The 16,981-nt window shown below is 51.1% G+C and overlaps 1 long non-coding RNA gene across 3 annotated transcripts in view; it reads right to left on the bottom strand.

Moving 5' to 3' along the window:
• Positions 1-753: 753 nt before the first annotated feature.
• Positions 754-16,981, bottom strand: part of LOC144723416 (uncharacterized) — a 143,865-nt gene continuing 127,637 nt past the window's right edge. For 2 of the 3 annotated variants that reach the window (XR_013586171.1, XR_013586168.1), the window contains exons 5-7: positions 6,226-6,411; positions 4,234-4,397; positions 754-857 (exon numbers count right to left, since the gene is read on the bottom strand). This is a non-coding gene — a long non-coding RNA (uncharacterized LOC144723416). Of the gene's footprint in view, positions 858-2,013; positions 2,114-4,233; positions 4,398-6,225; positions 6,412-16,981 lie in introns of those variants that run through there. The other variant, XR_013586169.1, reaches the window with a different exon arrangement.

Genomic DNA, 16,981 nt, shown 5'->3' with positions numbered 1-16,981 from the left:
ATTGTCTTCTTGCTGTCCAAGTCGCTAAAGCAGCCGGCGATGCACGTTTTTTTTTATAATTTGGTCCATCGCCATCATCAGCCATAAGTCTACCCACTGCTGAATCAAGGGCTCTCTCTCTTTCCCTCGCGGCCCTGCGAAGCCACAATCCATCTCACTGCTGCACCAGACCCGTTCTCACCGCTCCATCGCTACAGCAGTTGTGTCCCCCCCCCCCTTGGCACGCCGCATGACACGGGGGGGGGGGGGGAGCTGCCACTCGCCATCCAGCAGCAGAATAAAACAAAATGAAACAAAACGCCCGCTCGCGTACACAATTCTGACGCGGTCTTCCGCTCGACAAGTCAACCCCAACCCCCCCCCCCCGCACAGACGCCGGCAACAAGACCCCACTGACACCCTTGCGGCGGCTTGCTTGGGGCGCATCGCTTTTTTTAAAAAAAACAAAAAATAAACTGGGAACGCGAGCGAAAGGCCTCGGCGACGAAGGGGTTAAGTGCTCGAACGGCGCAGTCTGCCCGGCCATCTCTGCCAGACCATCTGCCTTGCGCAGTAGATCATCAATCGGAGCGAGCAGCATCCGCAAGTGCCGTCGCGCGCGCGCTTCACACATTGGGACACCGCGAGCCGCCGCCGCAAATGGATGGTGCGATGCCACGTGCTATTACCCACGTAATAAAGCAGCCATCCGCTGGCCCTGGACAAACAAACATCACTCCCCTCCTCCTCGCCCTCCCCGACAGCCTCACCTCTGACACACATCTCTCTCTGTATCTGTCCGCTTGGCCAAGCGGGCCAAAGAAACGGCGGTCCCCCCCGCCCCAGCCTCTTCCCGCAGATAGAGCTGCGCTTGGGATCTACAGCAAAACGGAGACATGGGCAGAAACTATCAATGTACATCGTGATTTACAGGGTGCTTCAAAAAAATGTTAACACTTACATGTGACTATCGTTTTTTTAATGGAAAAGGAACTGATAATGCACTGTAACATGATAACAAATGTAATGTTGATAGCTTCAAAAAGTCAAAGAGTCTCCCAATTGTTCGCCATCATTGTCAACGCGTGCCTGGAATCTTCTGCAGGTGGTCTCCAGAGCCCGGAGGCACATTTCTTGTGGTATTGTTGCAAATTCTCAGAAGTGTTCACATTTTTTTTGTAAAGAACCCTGTTGTATATAGATGTGTTTCGCGTACAGGAGCATTGTGAGCGGCAGTGGTGCAGTAGCTGGCGCACTCCCGCTGTGAGTCCCAACGATGACCTGAGTTCGATTCCTGGCCATGTCCTGGGTCTCTCTCCTAGGTCGACTCAGCCTTAAGTGAGTACTTTGGCGTGATGTGAAAGCATCAGCAATGTGGAGACGGAGATGGCTGGGGGTGTGTTTTTTTTCAGGTCACACAACTCTCTCATGTGCCACGCCTGCCTTTATACAGTATTTGGCTGCTATAAATGTCCACGTGATAAGCCACTTTCGTTGAGCTATGATTTGTGATAGCCAGGTCGCTTGTGAAAAAATAGCTACATAGCTCAGTGGGCCTTACCTGGTAATTAAAAAAAAAATATTTAGTGAGTTACTTGTTAGTTAATTTTTGATGACTAACAGCACCTCCCACAGCAGTCTTTACGAGGCTATACGGGGGATATTTGTCACTGCATCTACATTCTGGGTCTGATTAATGTGTTGGCGAACGTGCAATTTTGTCCAATCCTCTTGGTGAACACGTGCCAATGTCTCCATCACATACAATGGGGCAAATCGCCAAAGGTGTTTGTGTGGCCGTTACGTTAAAGATTTTACTCTGCCACGGTCTGTCCGTTCGTGTGTTCTACAGATGTGCGTGCGCGCGAGTGCAAGGTGTGCACTTACATCCTCCGTAAATTGAATGCTCAAGCCCACTGGCGCAATCAAATATCAATTGCAGTAAATTTGTAAGGATTTATTTTAATTATCGTTGGATGTATGCGGCGGCACCGCGGTACGAGCCGCGGAAAACGTTGGCATATGTCCACTTACGGGAATTAGGCAAAATATGTTCGGTGTGCTGCGTTATGATTTGAACTTTTCCCAGCGGCACACGATGTCAGCAGCTCGTGTAGATGAAGGCCGATCATAGCTGCGTGCAAACAGAGAGGCATACGGTGCACAAACAATAATCAGCGGCGACAGTTTTAGCTGATCGGCAGCTCGGTTGTGGAGAGGTAAAGTGTGGGTGCGTGCACCTCTTCCGAGATGTCTGGCCAGCGTGAAATAGTTGGCCAAAATTCCCCCGGGGAAGGGGTTCTCTCTCTCTCTCTCTCGAGTATCCCTCGAAGAGCAGGGCGGCTCGGCAAACCGAAATAACAACAAGAGACATTTTTGTTGCCGTTTGTTTTCAAATTCTGTAAAAAAAAAACTCAATATTTCAAGAGCTGCGACGCACGTGGGTGAACACGAGATGGTGGGGGTCCTTGATAAAAAAAAAAATGACGTCTCACGAAGGTTGCCGACCCCTACTCTGGAGGGAGGTCCCCTTCCGCCAGTAGTCGCACGAGCGAGCAATTGCAGTGCTGCACCTTTATTTTTTTTACAATACCGTCCAGAGTATTCAATGTACGCGAGACAGACGGCATTTGATTGGCCTTCTCGAAGCCACAACGACATTATAGCACGCGCGCACGCGCAACACACGCATGCACACAATCTCTCCAGTTGATATCTCCCGCTCATCATTACGGCCACCATCTATTTTCCAAACTGCACGTTGAAAGCGTGCAAATATATATATAAATACGGAACACAAAAAAAGGAGAGAGATGGAATGGGAGCAGGAGAAGGAAACTCGCCCAGAGAGCTCAATGATTTACATCGGGCACGGCAAGCGAGCATGCCGAGAGGAATACGGGGTGCGCTTCTGACCACACTTAATAATTAGCAGTAAAACCTGGCCACCTGAAAAATACATGAAGGAAGAGCCATTAAGTGGGCCTCCACATGGGCATTAGTTTGGTCTCGCGCTTCACTTGATTTTACATCAAAAAGTGTTCCCGTGTTTCACCTGCGGGCAGCGCACGGTTATTTTGATGCAAAAGCATAAAGGGGACCCTTTGCGTTCAGAAGTGCTAATGTTTATGCATCATGCCTGCGAGCATCCACGGAAAAGGGAATAAAAAACACGCAACACGCCGCTCTCTGTAAGAGAGAAAGAGTTGCTTCTGGTTTGTTTGGGTTTTTTGTTGATGTTGTTGCTGCCACGCAAAGGGATTGCGAGGAACGGCGTTCGTGTGCAGCCCGTTCCAGGACTGTTGACGTTCACAACCGGCTCGCTGCTGCTGCTGATGCTGCTATCATTGCCCCAACACAGACGCGCGACACCCCAATCGCGACACAAGTAGGTGGATACACGGTAAATATAACGCGTCGTAGACGCGCAGTGGTTAGCGCGTGCTGCGAACCCGCACACCCGAGTTTAATTCCTGGCTTAAACACGGACGAGAGGGGCCGAGTGTCAAATTCATCCTGTCATCCGCTATTTGAGGGCGGATAACAAGAAGACCCTTATCGTGCTGTTGATACTGTCGCTGCTGCTGCTGCTGCAGCTGAACCGTTGCTGTTACTGGCGACGCTAATGATAATCGATTATGACCATCATCATCTGGTAACGGGAACGTGATTAAGTGGTTACTGCAAGCGCGACATTCATCGTATTGCCCACGTCAAAAATAAAGACGCAGACACGAAGAACCGAGCAGGACAATATGCGTCGTATTATTCCTGGAAAACCGCAGAATCAGAGAAATCACTCGAAATTGTAAAAAAAAAGACCAACTCACGCCGCGTTTTAGCCGCGCTCTCCCTCCGCAAGATAAGAGGAGTGATTTGCGTGTATAACAGGACCCACATCATCACTTCGGATCACAGGGGTTCTGCGTTGCACGCTAACAAACACCCGGGGAGAGGAGGCGGGGGAGGGGGGTGTTTCATGCAGACCGGTCGATCGCTGCCCCTTGGGTCGGCGCGCGGGGGGGTCCGGAGGGGGGGTCGGGGTGGGGGGGGCGGCGCGGGTGGGGGGGGAGGGGTCGTGGGGCGACGGGCGCGTCACTCACCGACGGACGGCTCTCAAGACCACGAAGTGCAATCACGGAGGGCCAACCGCCACCCCGCGTGGCTCACTCGCTCTCTCGCTCTCTCGACGGGCCCGGCACGTCGCGCTAATCCCGGCGGGGCCACGGCGGCGGCGAGGAGACATCGACTTACCGTCGTCGCCAGGGCCATCGTGCTTGATAGCCGTCACTGTCGTTATCATCGTTATCATCAGCCGTGGTCGATCCGCTGCTGGACGAAGGCCTCGTTCGCCCCTCCCCGCACCACGTCTCACCCAAGCTGTAACCATCTTTCGCGATCCTGTGATGTGGTAGCACCTGCACACGAGCTGACTTTGTCGTTAAAGCTCCAAAATAATGATGAATGATGCATTGCAGTCTTTTTGTCACGTTCACTGATGGATGGAGGCCACTCCACACCGCGTCGGCCATGAGGGATGTTTGACCGTACTTCACCACGCCGGTTGGCGCGGTTGACGATTTGAAAGGTGGCCAGTATCGGTTAGAATAAATCACTCAATAATGATTTGAGGCAAAGTCAGGAATCGAACTCGCTGGCACCGCGCCCATAACTCCCCACCATTAATAATTCATACGCTACACAATGGTTGAAATGTTAATAATTAATAATAATAATTAATACATTACACAAGGGTTGAATGCGTTTCGTTCAATGCAACATTGTGTAATATTTAATTACTCTATGACCATTTAATTATTATATTCCAATTATACTTTAATTAACTCAGCAAGGGCCCCATAGACATGCATTAGCAATGTAAACCTGTGCTTAAATAACGATGCTTCTTGGTGTAGCAGTCACCTTCCGTTGACGAGGTGCGAGGTTCCTCGCTCCGGGCTCTGCGTGGGGACAATTCAGCGGCCGTTTCACGATCCTCGACCACGTTGATCGGCAAAAGCGGAGAGATACACGGATGTGGACGCAGAGAAGCGCGGTGCAACGGCGCACTTTGCGGCACTGACTGCCGCTGCCATGGGAGTCCGTTTTACCATGGAAGTCCAGTTTACCGTGGTGAACTGGACCAAATTGAACTCCCATGGTAAAATGGGCTTCCATGGTGAACTGAACTTCGGAGCACATAGGGCCTATGACACCTGTTATGCACGGTGGTCACGCGTCAAATCAACAAAAGCACTATTCCAGGCTCAACGCCTGCTTGGCTTGCAAGCTCTAACGAGATCGGGTGCATTGCCTGGGGCGATGCAGTTGCCGTTACCCCTCGCGATTTGACTGCGGGAATTTTTGCTGTCCGTCACATTGGCTTCGTTTCCCCACCCTCCTCGGATGAACCTTTTGCCATTCGAGGACCGAGAGGTAGAAGAATAGGTCTGTGGCAAGGCACGTTGGCAACCTGTGTAAAGGGGAGATGGCCCATCCAGAATCAGAATCAGTATTTATACTTGAGGAATCCGATGAGCTATAACGCTCTTTGGTCACAGATCCTCGTCCACCAACCCCCCGCCACGGCTGGGGTACCAATGCCAACCTCGCCAAATATTTGAGCCACTGCTCTTCGCTTTGTCTCTAACAATTCGGCTACAGATTTTGGGTGCTGGGAGTGGTGCCCGGGGCAGCCTGCCACCCCATTCGCCCGTCCCTGCCCATACCCACCCCTTGCAATATTTTGCTGTCTTTTCTTGGATTTTCTGTTTGCACTTAGTCACATATTCACTTTAAGATGTTTTCTTGTTCATGTTTTTGTTTTTTGTTTGTTGCGGTTGCACCCGATTCAAGAGCCGAATGACTCACAGGGCTATACCTAATAAATGAAACTGAAACTGAAAACTGAAATGTACTGGGCAGGATCGAACCCAAGTACTCCTGCATACCAGGCGAGGTAGTTAACATCTCTTAGCCACCGTGATGATGACGAGAGAGAGACACGTAAACTCCAAATGTACTGCAGGCGTCAGGGTCGGGATCGAACCCAAGACCTCCTGCATACCAGGCGAGGTAGTTAACATTTCTTAGCCACCGTGATGATGACGAGAGAGAGACGCAAACTCCAAATGTACTGCAGGCGACAGGGTCCGGATCGAACCCAAGACCTCCTGCATACCAGGCGAGGTAGTTAACATCTCTTAGCCACTGTGATGATAAATGAACTTGAACTTGCTGTGGTACCTGGCTGTGGGTGCGGTGTTGAGTAATCGTCCAGTGTCCTTTTTGTCTCCGGTCATCCACTGCTACCAAGCCGGAACATGGCGGGGGGGTGGGGCTTCCAACGTGGCTTCCGCGCATCTCCTGCCAACTTGGGTGAGTGGACCTCTTCCCTGACCTTGTCACAAGTTCTGGCGAGAGGCGACCTGGCTGGGGGTGGGCGAGGTGGGGCCGGGAGGGGTTTGTGTGTGAGTGACGCCAGTGGCAGCTTCAGGCACAAGCAAAAAAAATACTAAAAGGAGCAAAAAAAGCTTTGGGGGCCCCAAGCGGCTCATGGGGGCCGCAGATTTTAACGCGCGAGGATGCGGGCGGCGTCAAATGTCAGATCAAATTCAAATGCTCGGAAGCGGCTAATTACCACAAACGCCAATTGATATATCTCTCTTGTCTGCATCGCTCTCTTCTCTCATCTCGTTACATCTCTATCTTGTCTACGCTTCTCCTATCACACTGCATCTCTCGTCAACATCGCTTCTGTCATCTCACTCATTGAATGGGTGGGGGGGGCACAATATAATTTCCGCTTTCCCCAATGTGCCAGCACCACCGCTGCTTGACGTGCACATTGCGACACAAACCCCGGGGCTATCTTTGGGTTTGCGTCCAAATTCATGCCGCTTCTACAATGTCAGAGTGTCCACGCTCACAATAACTTTGCCACCTGTCCCCTGGTTTGTTTCTCAGGATCGTTCCTTGTTGTTTTGACGCAACCGCCCTGGGAAGTCGGCAAGTCTTCCGGGACGCTAAGAGTCCTGTGTTTTTTTTTTGTCAGCTGCGTTGATAATCTGCAGCTCAAGACGACGCGTGGATCACGCAGCTCTTTCCCCTTACGACACCGTCCGGGTATTCATCTTCCCCACGACGTGTCACCCCCCCCCCCCCCGGCTTTTGTACCTCAAGAGGTGGCAACCCTAGGACGGCCCACCGCGCACTCGTCAACTTTGTCTGCTCTGCGGGCTGCCTCCGCGGGGAATTCCGTCGATCCGGCGATTCTGGCTCGCGCCCAGTTTTTGTCCGTTTCACGTGCACGGTCGTGGCAATGCTTGGCAACATTTTTTTGGGGTTAATTTTAAAAGAAGTGATCGTATTAAAAATTTCCGCTTTTTCTGAGCCGCAGGGTAATTGTGCCGGCCTGTCCCGCTCGCAACCATTAAAGAACCCCCCCCCCACCACCACCACCACCAATGTTGTCACGTCCCGTAGCTCCACCGACCGGTCTGCTTTTTGTCCGCCGGTCTACCGAGACCCTCGGGTTGTTGTAGGGGCCGGAAAGAGAGAAGCCCAAATTGTCAAACATTTAACTTCCAAACCGGAACGATATTTGGTGGAGCCTGCACGCTGTTACTCACGGGGCACGGAAAAAAGAAAAATAAATTATTGACTGTGCTTGCCCCTAGCAGAGGTCCCTTGGCAAACGGCAGCCAGGCCTCTAGGGGGGAAATATAATAATATTTTTACCACTATGATGGATGGTGTTTACAAGGCATAGGAATGCAGCACTCAATGGGACCTGTCGTTTCTCCCTCCAACTTGCCTCCTGCACAAATCCTTCTTGTTTAAACATGTACATGGCACACACATGGACACCCTGCACCCCCCCCGTCTCCATCATCGCCAGTACCTACGCCGTCCTCCTCCTCCTCGATCCCCCACCCACGCAACCACCCACCCCACCCACCCCATCCACCCACGCAACCACCCACCCCACCCACCCCATCCACCCACGCAACCACCCACCCCACCCACCCCATCCACCCACGCAACCACCCACTCCATTCACCCACGCAACCACCCACCCCACCCACCCACGCAACCACCCACCCTATCCACCCACGCAACCACCCATCCGCCCACCGCCGCCACCAACCCACACAACCACCCATCCCACCCACCCACGCAACCACCCATCCGCCCACCGCACCCACCAACGCAACCACCCGTCCGCCCACCGCCCCCACGGAAGCCCGGATACACCCCCTGCAACCTCCTTGTCTCCGCCCCATCTCAATCCCAGCTCCCCGGACCCTCGCCCGGTAATGCGGGCGATGAAGACCGCGTTTCCACATTTCGTTTTACTTCATTCGTGGGGTGCGGGGGCGGTGGGTGGAGGGTGGTTACCACTCCTACCCACTGCAGAAGCAAGCTACCAGGGGGAGCTGGAGTTATAGGCCTGCAGGTTGAACAATATTTGTGTTGTAAGCTATACAGTTCAAGCTCCGCCACATTTGCGAAAGGGGTTAAGGTAATGTAATTAGCATAACACATAGGCTTTTAAAACAGTATTTTGATTCCAACCACTGGTGTGTACTTGTAGCTTCAGCCTGCAGGGATGAAAGTTAAACTGTGCTCTTGTAAGTCCAGGAAGTCGAGTGAATAATTACTCTGTTGCCGTTTCAGAAATCTGGCCTAAAGTTTAAGGTTTGAGCCAACTTGTAAAAAATACAAAATAATCAGTTAGAAAAAAAATAAAAAGAGAGTAAAATATACAAGATCTTTACGAATGTTTGCCGAGTGTTTTGTCATGCGCATCTACTCCTCGCTGTCTCATAATGGCCCGGTTAGTGGTCATAAGCGTGCCTCAGTTTGGGCCTCTGAGCTTGATATACTTGATGGGATAAAACCCAGGCTGGTCATCAGGAAATGTAAACAAAAAATGTGACCCATCAACCAGGCCTCTACGGTTTGGTTTTTATGGCTCAGCGGCATCAATGCGCAAATTATGCGCACGAGAGTAGAACGAGTGAGCAATCCAGGGGTGCGGCGGAAAATTAACGGGCAAATTTAGTTTTTTGTTCATCGGAAGGGAAGAAAAAAACATCGCAAATAAAATAGCAGCAGCGGCAGGAGCACGCGGAGCGAAACGTCGGGACATCATACCGAACGATTGCGTGGCACCAACCTGGCAGACGCATCGGAGGACCATACAGCAGCAGCAACAATTGCAAAAAATCCACGCAGTGGTGCCTAAAAAATGCAACTGGAGATTGTACGCGCAGCCACAGTTAACGGTCTTGATGTATCATACCATTTTACGACGACAAACAGGCTTCACGTAAATCAACAGGCTTATTGACAAATTTTAAATTCTACGAGCAAATCTTACGTCGTACGTTATATACAGCGCTGTTAACCAGGAGCAGACGTCGCCCCGCGTTACATCGCCTTCAATGTCTTACTCCGTGGGAGACGAATTGACCGGGGGTCACTGCCGGGCACCGTGTATTTGTAAGTGTTCAGCACGAGGTTTGAAAGCAATGATCCAGCCCCACGAGCGAAAGCAAGCAACATTCGGGCTGCAGTCTTGGCAGACAAGAGGAGGGGGAAGATTGTGCCCCAAAAGGACGACCACGGCGGAGATGGAGGGTGGTAAAAGATCGGTCCGCGTGCAGGAGGGAGCAAGACGGGCGGTCGCGGCGCTGTACAGTGAGGGATGGTGCTGGCGTGGACGGGCCTTCATCCAGCAGTGGAGAGACAGCGGCTGATAATGATGATGAAATTTAAACATTTTGGTCTTTCTGATTTTTAATAGATAAAAGGACAGAGTTGACATCATTCGTCACAAATTTCGGCAAATCTCTCCCTTTTAGGACGACGTCAGAATACACGGCAGCCACTCGGGCATTTAGTGGGCGATTTCCCGCAATGACACATATTGTCAACTTTTAAAAATTCAACAACTAACTGCTCCTCGCCTTCATATGCAAGCACCAAGAAGCGACTCTCTCGCGACAAGTGCCGCTGTGAGACCACACACCGCGTGCTAACGCGACGGTCAACAACAGGGCTCTCTTATGGTCCATCCCAAGTCCACTCCCCACCCGGCGCACAAGCCATTACACCAACCCTCAGGCGCTGGATCGTGCTGCAAAAAGCACAACGTAAAAAATAAACCCAAAAAACAAAACAAACGCCAATGACCGCACAATCTGTCTCTGAAAGAAATGGAAGGGAACAACGTCCAAGGGGGGGGTACGTACACAAGGGGAGACAGAGCGATTAGATCATATCGCGTTCAGGTGCAAGGCGAATTATCGCGTCGCTGGATCGTGACAGATGTCTATTTTTTTGTTGTTGTTGCGGCTTGGGCGAGTGCCTTCATCCAGCGTCGGATCGACCATGACCGGAGGTCCCTTAAAATTAGAACGCGCTTGACGGCGGAACGCCTCTGCGTGCCAAGATCACGACCGGCGCAGATGACGCGACCAAGGCTCCACAAACCCGAAACCGAGACCGGACGTACGAATCGCTGGACTCACTGTATATAGTCTTGCAGACAGAGAGAGAGAGCGCGAGAGAGCGAGAGAGCGAGAGACTTGAGCGGTAAAGTAAAAAAAAATAAGATACCGATCTTGCCAGGGAATAACCTTGAGGCGTGGAGTATGATTAAATCAGCAGCGGCGCGTATTAGATTATCGGTCCGATCAATGTAATCGCTGGCCACACCGGAGGCAGCCGGTCTCCCCACTCTAATTACTGCCGGGCGTGATTTACACTGGGGTGAAACGGGCAATATTAGCAGTAATTCCAGTCTCTTAGCTGTGGCCGTGCAATTAATCCTCAGCGACTGCGCGCGCCCGCGATCCCTCTTCTCCAACCCCCCCCCCCCCCCTTATTTTACACCCGAGCACGCGCACGCAACAAAGACAAAGATCCCCCGTATAGCCTCGACAGGGTTGTTGGGGCAAGTGCTGTTGGCGAGCGCCTATTAAGGTCGGCGCGGCGCACGAAGGGGGTGTGGGGTGGCCAACACCACGCCACCCGCCGCCTTTGTCTATCCCAGCGGCGATGTTCGCACGCACCGCACCGGGTGCTCATTGAATGGCTGAGATGACCTCGGGGAGGCCTAGGACCGGTTCTGATAATCGTCACCGGTGTTGTTGGCCGTGAGCGGGAATCGAACCCGGGTCGCCGCCGGGCTCGTAGCGCAGCGCTCACCGCGACGCTGCACCCGAGCACACGGCAGGCACGCACGGACACACACACACACACACGGCAAAAGACAAAGAGCCCCGTATAGCCTTAACAGACTGTAGGGGCAAGTGCTGTTAGCGAGCACCTATGAAGGCCGGAACGGTATAAGAGGGGGTGGGTGGCCAGCACCACGCCCGGCCTCCTTTGTCTCCCCATTGGCGATATTTACACACCGAACCAGGTACTCGTTTGAGGCTGAGTCGACCAAGGGGAGGCCCAGGACCGGTTCAAGTAATCGTCATTGGTGTTGGCCGTGAGCGGGAATCGAACCCGGGTCGCTGGGTTCATAGCGCAGCGCGCTAACAGCTCCACTACCGGACACACACACGGCACGGACACACGCACAGACACACACACACGGACACACACACATGGCACGGCACGCACGGATACGCACGGACACACTTGGACGAGCTTGCGTTTCGTCTAATTCTCTCGCGGTCTCGGTGGCTGCACGACAACACGTGCGCGATCGTTTTACTTTCGGGCAATTATACCACAAATATGTTGCATCAATTAAGGGGCAATGCACAACAGCGCACGTACGATTTTGCTAATGGAGAATGTGTGGATAAAGGGTTGTTTCTTACTGTGATGTCGGAAGCTTGTGTTGCTTCCGAAACGTCGTGATTTAATTTAGTTATTTCTATTTTTTTTTATTCTTAATTATTATTATTTTTTTTCTTTTTCTTTCCACCTACGTGACTTTACCGAAAGAACCAAAGAGTAAAGGGGATGTGTGTTTGTGATCCCTTGGAAGTTTTTTGTTGCGTGAAAGCCTGGCATCATTGGTTGCCTCTTCTGCCTGGAGGGGGGGGGGGGCACACAGACAACGAAAAGAGACAAAATACATGTGCAGAGAGAGAGAGAGAAAGACAGACTCCGGGAGACATGGAGACACAGAGAGATACAGAGACACAAAAAGAATCACGAGAAGTTGACAGACAACGAGATATTGGAGACATTGAGAGACAGACACATAGGACGACAGATATGAAGAGACACAGACACAAATCCTTCCCCATTCTACCCCTCCCCCGATCCCTCCCTCCCTCCACCTGGCCCCTCCCCCGCACTCCCATCCCATGATGGCCCCCAAACATAGATTTTGGACCTAATAAGCCCCAAATTGTTATTGTAAACATGAAAACCGTCAATGCTTTGGAAAAAATAATGAACTCTTCACTCGTTTCTGCCGAAACTGCGTAAAATGTTTGTGAAATTTACTCTTTCATCCATGCATCCATCAATATAGCCACCCACCTACCCATCCATCCGGCCACCTACCCATTGATCCATCTGATCATCTGCCTACCTATACAACTGGCCACCTACCTATCCATCCATCCACCCACACTCACCCACACACTCACCGACTCACCGACCTATCCATCCATCCACCCACACTCACCCACACACTCACCGACTCACCCACCCACCGACTCATCCACCCACCGACTCACCCACCCACCGACTCACCCACCCACCGACTCACCCACCGACTCACCCACCCACCGACTCACCCACCCACCCACCCACCCACCCACCCACCCACCCACCCACCCACCCACCCACCCACCCACCCACCCACCCACTCACCCACCCACTCACCCACCGACCCACCCACTCACTCACTCACCCACCCACCCACCCACTCACCCACCCACCCACCCACCCACTCACTCACCCACCCACCCACTCACCCACCCACCCACCCACTCACCCATCCACCCACCCATCCACGCGGTTCACCTATCCCACCCACCTATCCACCCATCCATTCATCTTTCCGCACACCTTTTTTCAGCACGCTCTTTCCACTTTGTTGCGTACGCCAAGTGCGCGCACCTTGGGAGTAGAGCAGCAGAAGCCTACTAATGCCACGTCCATTAGTCACAGCTAAACGCAGGATATGTATATTAATTTTCTCAGCTTGCTTCGGAGGAAGGAAAGAAAAACTCCGAGCCACACATCTCGCCAAGCGTGTCGTTGGGCCCCCCCCCCATGCTGCACACTGACCGCGCTGTCCTCCTTCATTTTATTCTTCGATCCGTGGTTCATGAGCGTTGCGCTCCAAAGGCCCAAAAGGCCAAGCGACCAGCAACAAGCTGCACCATCGTTTTTTTTGTTCCCCCCCCCCCCCCCACCGGAAGCTTTGGACATATGTTTGCCAGTTTTTCACGGCTGCTAAAGTAGCCTCCCCAACACCGCAAGCCCACAAATCTCCGTCCACCAACCCTGCTGCTTCTGCTTTCTTCCCAGTAGCGCACGCAAGAAATCGGATTCATGGGGTGTTTGTTTTTGTGTATCTCCCACCGTACGCTAGAGTCCAGGTGAGGAAGAGGGCCCTTCGTCTGCTGCGACGTAAGCTTCCTGCAAACGGCGTGGCTCAGGTTTTCAACTGAAGACGGCTGCTTGCGTTGTGGCCGAAACGTCGTGAGAATTATTTTATTATGTTTTATTTTTATTATCTTATTACTTCCCTTCTACGTGACTTTACCGAAAGAACCAAGAATATGAATCCCTGCATTCACGAAAGCTTTAAATCGAAATTTAACCGCCTCTACGGGGAGGGATTCCACGTAACTTTGAGATCCTTCAACAAGCTCCGTGATAAGAAGGCTCAGCTAATCGAGTCTCTCAAATGATTTTGTCAAGGCGCCCTTTCCCCCCCTTCCTACCCAGCTTAAATATATGCTCCAAGCATGGTGCTGTTTCATTCAGACGCTGTCGCCTTCAACAGACCTGGTTTTCACCTGAAGACGGCTGCTTGCGTTGTGGCCGAAACGTCGTGAGAATTATTTTATTATGTTTTATTTTTATTATTTAATTACTTCCCTTCTACGTGACTTTACCGAAAGAACCAAGAAGAGGATTTAATTTCTCACCGAATGTTCTATCGTTTCGTCGGCGGACCAAGGCAGGAGGGGCACGTGACCAGTAGGCGCGCAGACAGCAAGAGGTAATACTGGATGCCGTGTGCCGGGCGCTGAATATATAGTTCTGGGTCGCATGGTCCAGACAGACTTGGCTTAAATGAACGCCTGCGGCATCACAAATGTAGGCCGCGTGGTTACGCTCTGCCGAGTGCGTACCACAAGCTACGGCTCGGGTCGGACACGAGTGTGGGTGGGGTGTGACAGGCGCGTGATCACGTGTGTGAAATTAGCTGCGTGCATTTGAATGCAAAGGCCGTGTGTGGAGGCATACCGAAGTATGTGTGCAAACTTTTTGCAATCATTTTGTATGAGTGTACACGTCTGGGGGCTTAAAACCGCATGCTTAATCTGTTATGCAGCAACGCGTCATGCATGTATGCATGAAGCATTGCTGCTCATGTATTTGATGAGGCAGTGTGTAAATATGCCTGCACAGCGATAATCGTGGCTTCATCCTGGAAAGCCTTAATGAGTCTTAAGACTTTTTCAGGAGGGTCCTGCCACAATTGGGATGTCTGGCCAATTCTATCCGTGAAGCGCCCGTCCACGTGGAATCAAGACGTCAGTGCTCTTTGGTTCTTTCGGTAAAGTCACGTAGATGAAAAATAATAAAAATAATAATAAAATGAAAAGAACTAAATTAAATCACGACGTTTATTTTCATTTCATTATCATTTTTATTTTTCATCAACGTGACTTTACCGAAAGACCCAAAGAGTATGGATCCTTGCAGCCACGAAAACTTCAAATCTAGAAAGACGTCAGTGCTGTGGAAAAAACCCCCAACACGTACGAGGGAATAACGTTCAAAGCTCCGCACAGATGGATCTAAGAAGCCCATCACTCTCCTGCCACCTCATGGCCGCCCCGCAGCTCCGGTGCGTAAAACACCTGGGTGCGATCCCAGGCAATTCTCCCCGCTTCTCGTGCGACGAGCGAGGCTCGCGGGGTTTTGACATCGGACGCGGGTCCGCTGTGCATTCACGGCCGAATCGGTCGTGGGCTTACCACGGGGGCGCCTCTCTCTGAGTGAGGCACAAAGCGCGGGGCGCTCGCCGCGACCGCTGCATTTAAACGCCACACAATCACGCAATTAAAAACCGGAGGGAGGGCTGGGGTACTCGACGGGATGAGAAGGGGTGGGGTGGGGGGGTGCGTTTGTGGGGGAAAGCAAGGCGCTCTCTGTCTTGAAGGCGTCTATAAGACGGCACGTAGCAGCGGTACTTTGTTTGTCAAATTTCCCCCTGAAAAGCTCTGCGGAGGCTCTGCACCGTTTAGTGCACAATGTTCGGAGTGGCTGTCAGTCAATAAGCTGCCTATGGGATTGGAGCAATTACTGGGGCTTGCCAGCCAAACCCAATAAACATGCAGAACACCGCTCTTCTGGAGGTCACATGGAGTCTGTCTTCACATTGTTTATAAAAAGTTTAACCTACCATCAAACCCAATTATGAGTTCTCTCTGTTGCTGGATTTAATAAGTAAATAAATTATAAAGGCGCTTTTTCGAGGAGCGGAGACGAATTACAATGACGGAGCAAAGGGAAACAGAGAGAAAGAGAGGCGGCGGGAGAAGCGGGATTTTTGCGTTTTGTTTGAATAACTTTAAACAAAAAAGCCTTTAATTTTATCAAGATTGCGCTATATTTGGCGTCACGTGATAAGACGAACCATCTTGCGAAGGGGGAATCGAGGTCCTTTTGTGTTCGAGATCACTCCGTAGGGAAGCCGAGCTTAGGGAACTACGGTCGGGAGATCCCTTCAAGTGACCTCAGGTCAACACTGCAGGGGGCAGCACTTTCCCACCCACCCTGTCACATACAGACCGTTCCAACCAGAGGTACACACGGACAACACTGTGTACACTTTCATTGCCGCAGGATAGAGATCTGCCGAGCTAAGTTCGGAACCACATTTTCTGGTTACGAGTTGTTGCCGGTGCAGTCAGCGTTGACCGGGGCTCAGACCACAAACTGTCTCCACTCAAGAACCCAGCTTAATCCTAAGCGGCTGAAAACCTGGATTTGAACAATTTCCAGGCTCAATCTTAATTTAGGAGCTTTCGTGACTGCAGGAATTATTCTTTGTTTTTTTTTTTTCGGTTAAGTCACGTCTAAAAATAAAATAATAAATTAAAATAACATATTACGACGTTTCGATTGCAAAACAAGCAATCATCATCAGGTATAAAAGAAATAGCAACACAAATCTAACTAGAAAACTATAGACAGACATGCAAGCAGACAGACATCTCTCTGTGTGCCGTTGTGATGTCTGTCTGCTTGCATGTCTGTCTATAGTTTTCTAGTTAGATTTGTGTTGCTATTTCTTTTATACCTGATGATGATTGCTTGTTTTGCAATCGAAACGTCGTAATATGTTATTTTAATTTATTATTTTATTTTTAGACGTGACTTAACCGAAAAAAAAACCAAAGAATAATTTCCAGGCTGTGCCCCCACCCCGCACCCCCCCCCCCCACTCTCTATTTTACGCTGTCGCGAGGCCAAGACGAATTAGCCGAGTTGGACGTGTGAGGGCTCTGCGTGTTCCCACGCAGGTTTGGTGGTCACATTGTGTGCTGCCCAGCAAGGCCCAGGTAAATGAATACATTCTAATAGATATCCATTGTCTGAACCACAGCATTGTCTGGACCACAGCTATGGATATCTATCAGACCCACATAGCTGTGGTCCAGAAAAATGGATATCTATCAGACAATAAATATCGATCAGAATTCTGCCACGAAGGGAAATCTACAAATCGAATATCTAAACGAACAGAAATATGATGAAACGCACGGATAATACG

Source organism: Lampetra planeri, chromosome 17 (genome assembly GCF_965212315.1).
Source record: "Lampetra planeri chromosome 17, kcLamPlan1.2.h2, whole genome shotgun sequence".
Lineage (NCBI taxonomy): Eukaryota > Metazoa > Chordata > Hyperoartia > Petromyzontiformes > Petromyzontidae > Lampetra > Lampetra planeri.
The sequence above is the reverse complement of the archived record's forward strand: the minus strand, read 5'-3'. Positions and strand labels throughout refer to the sequence as shown.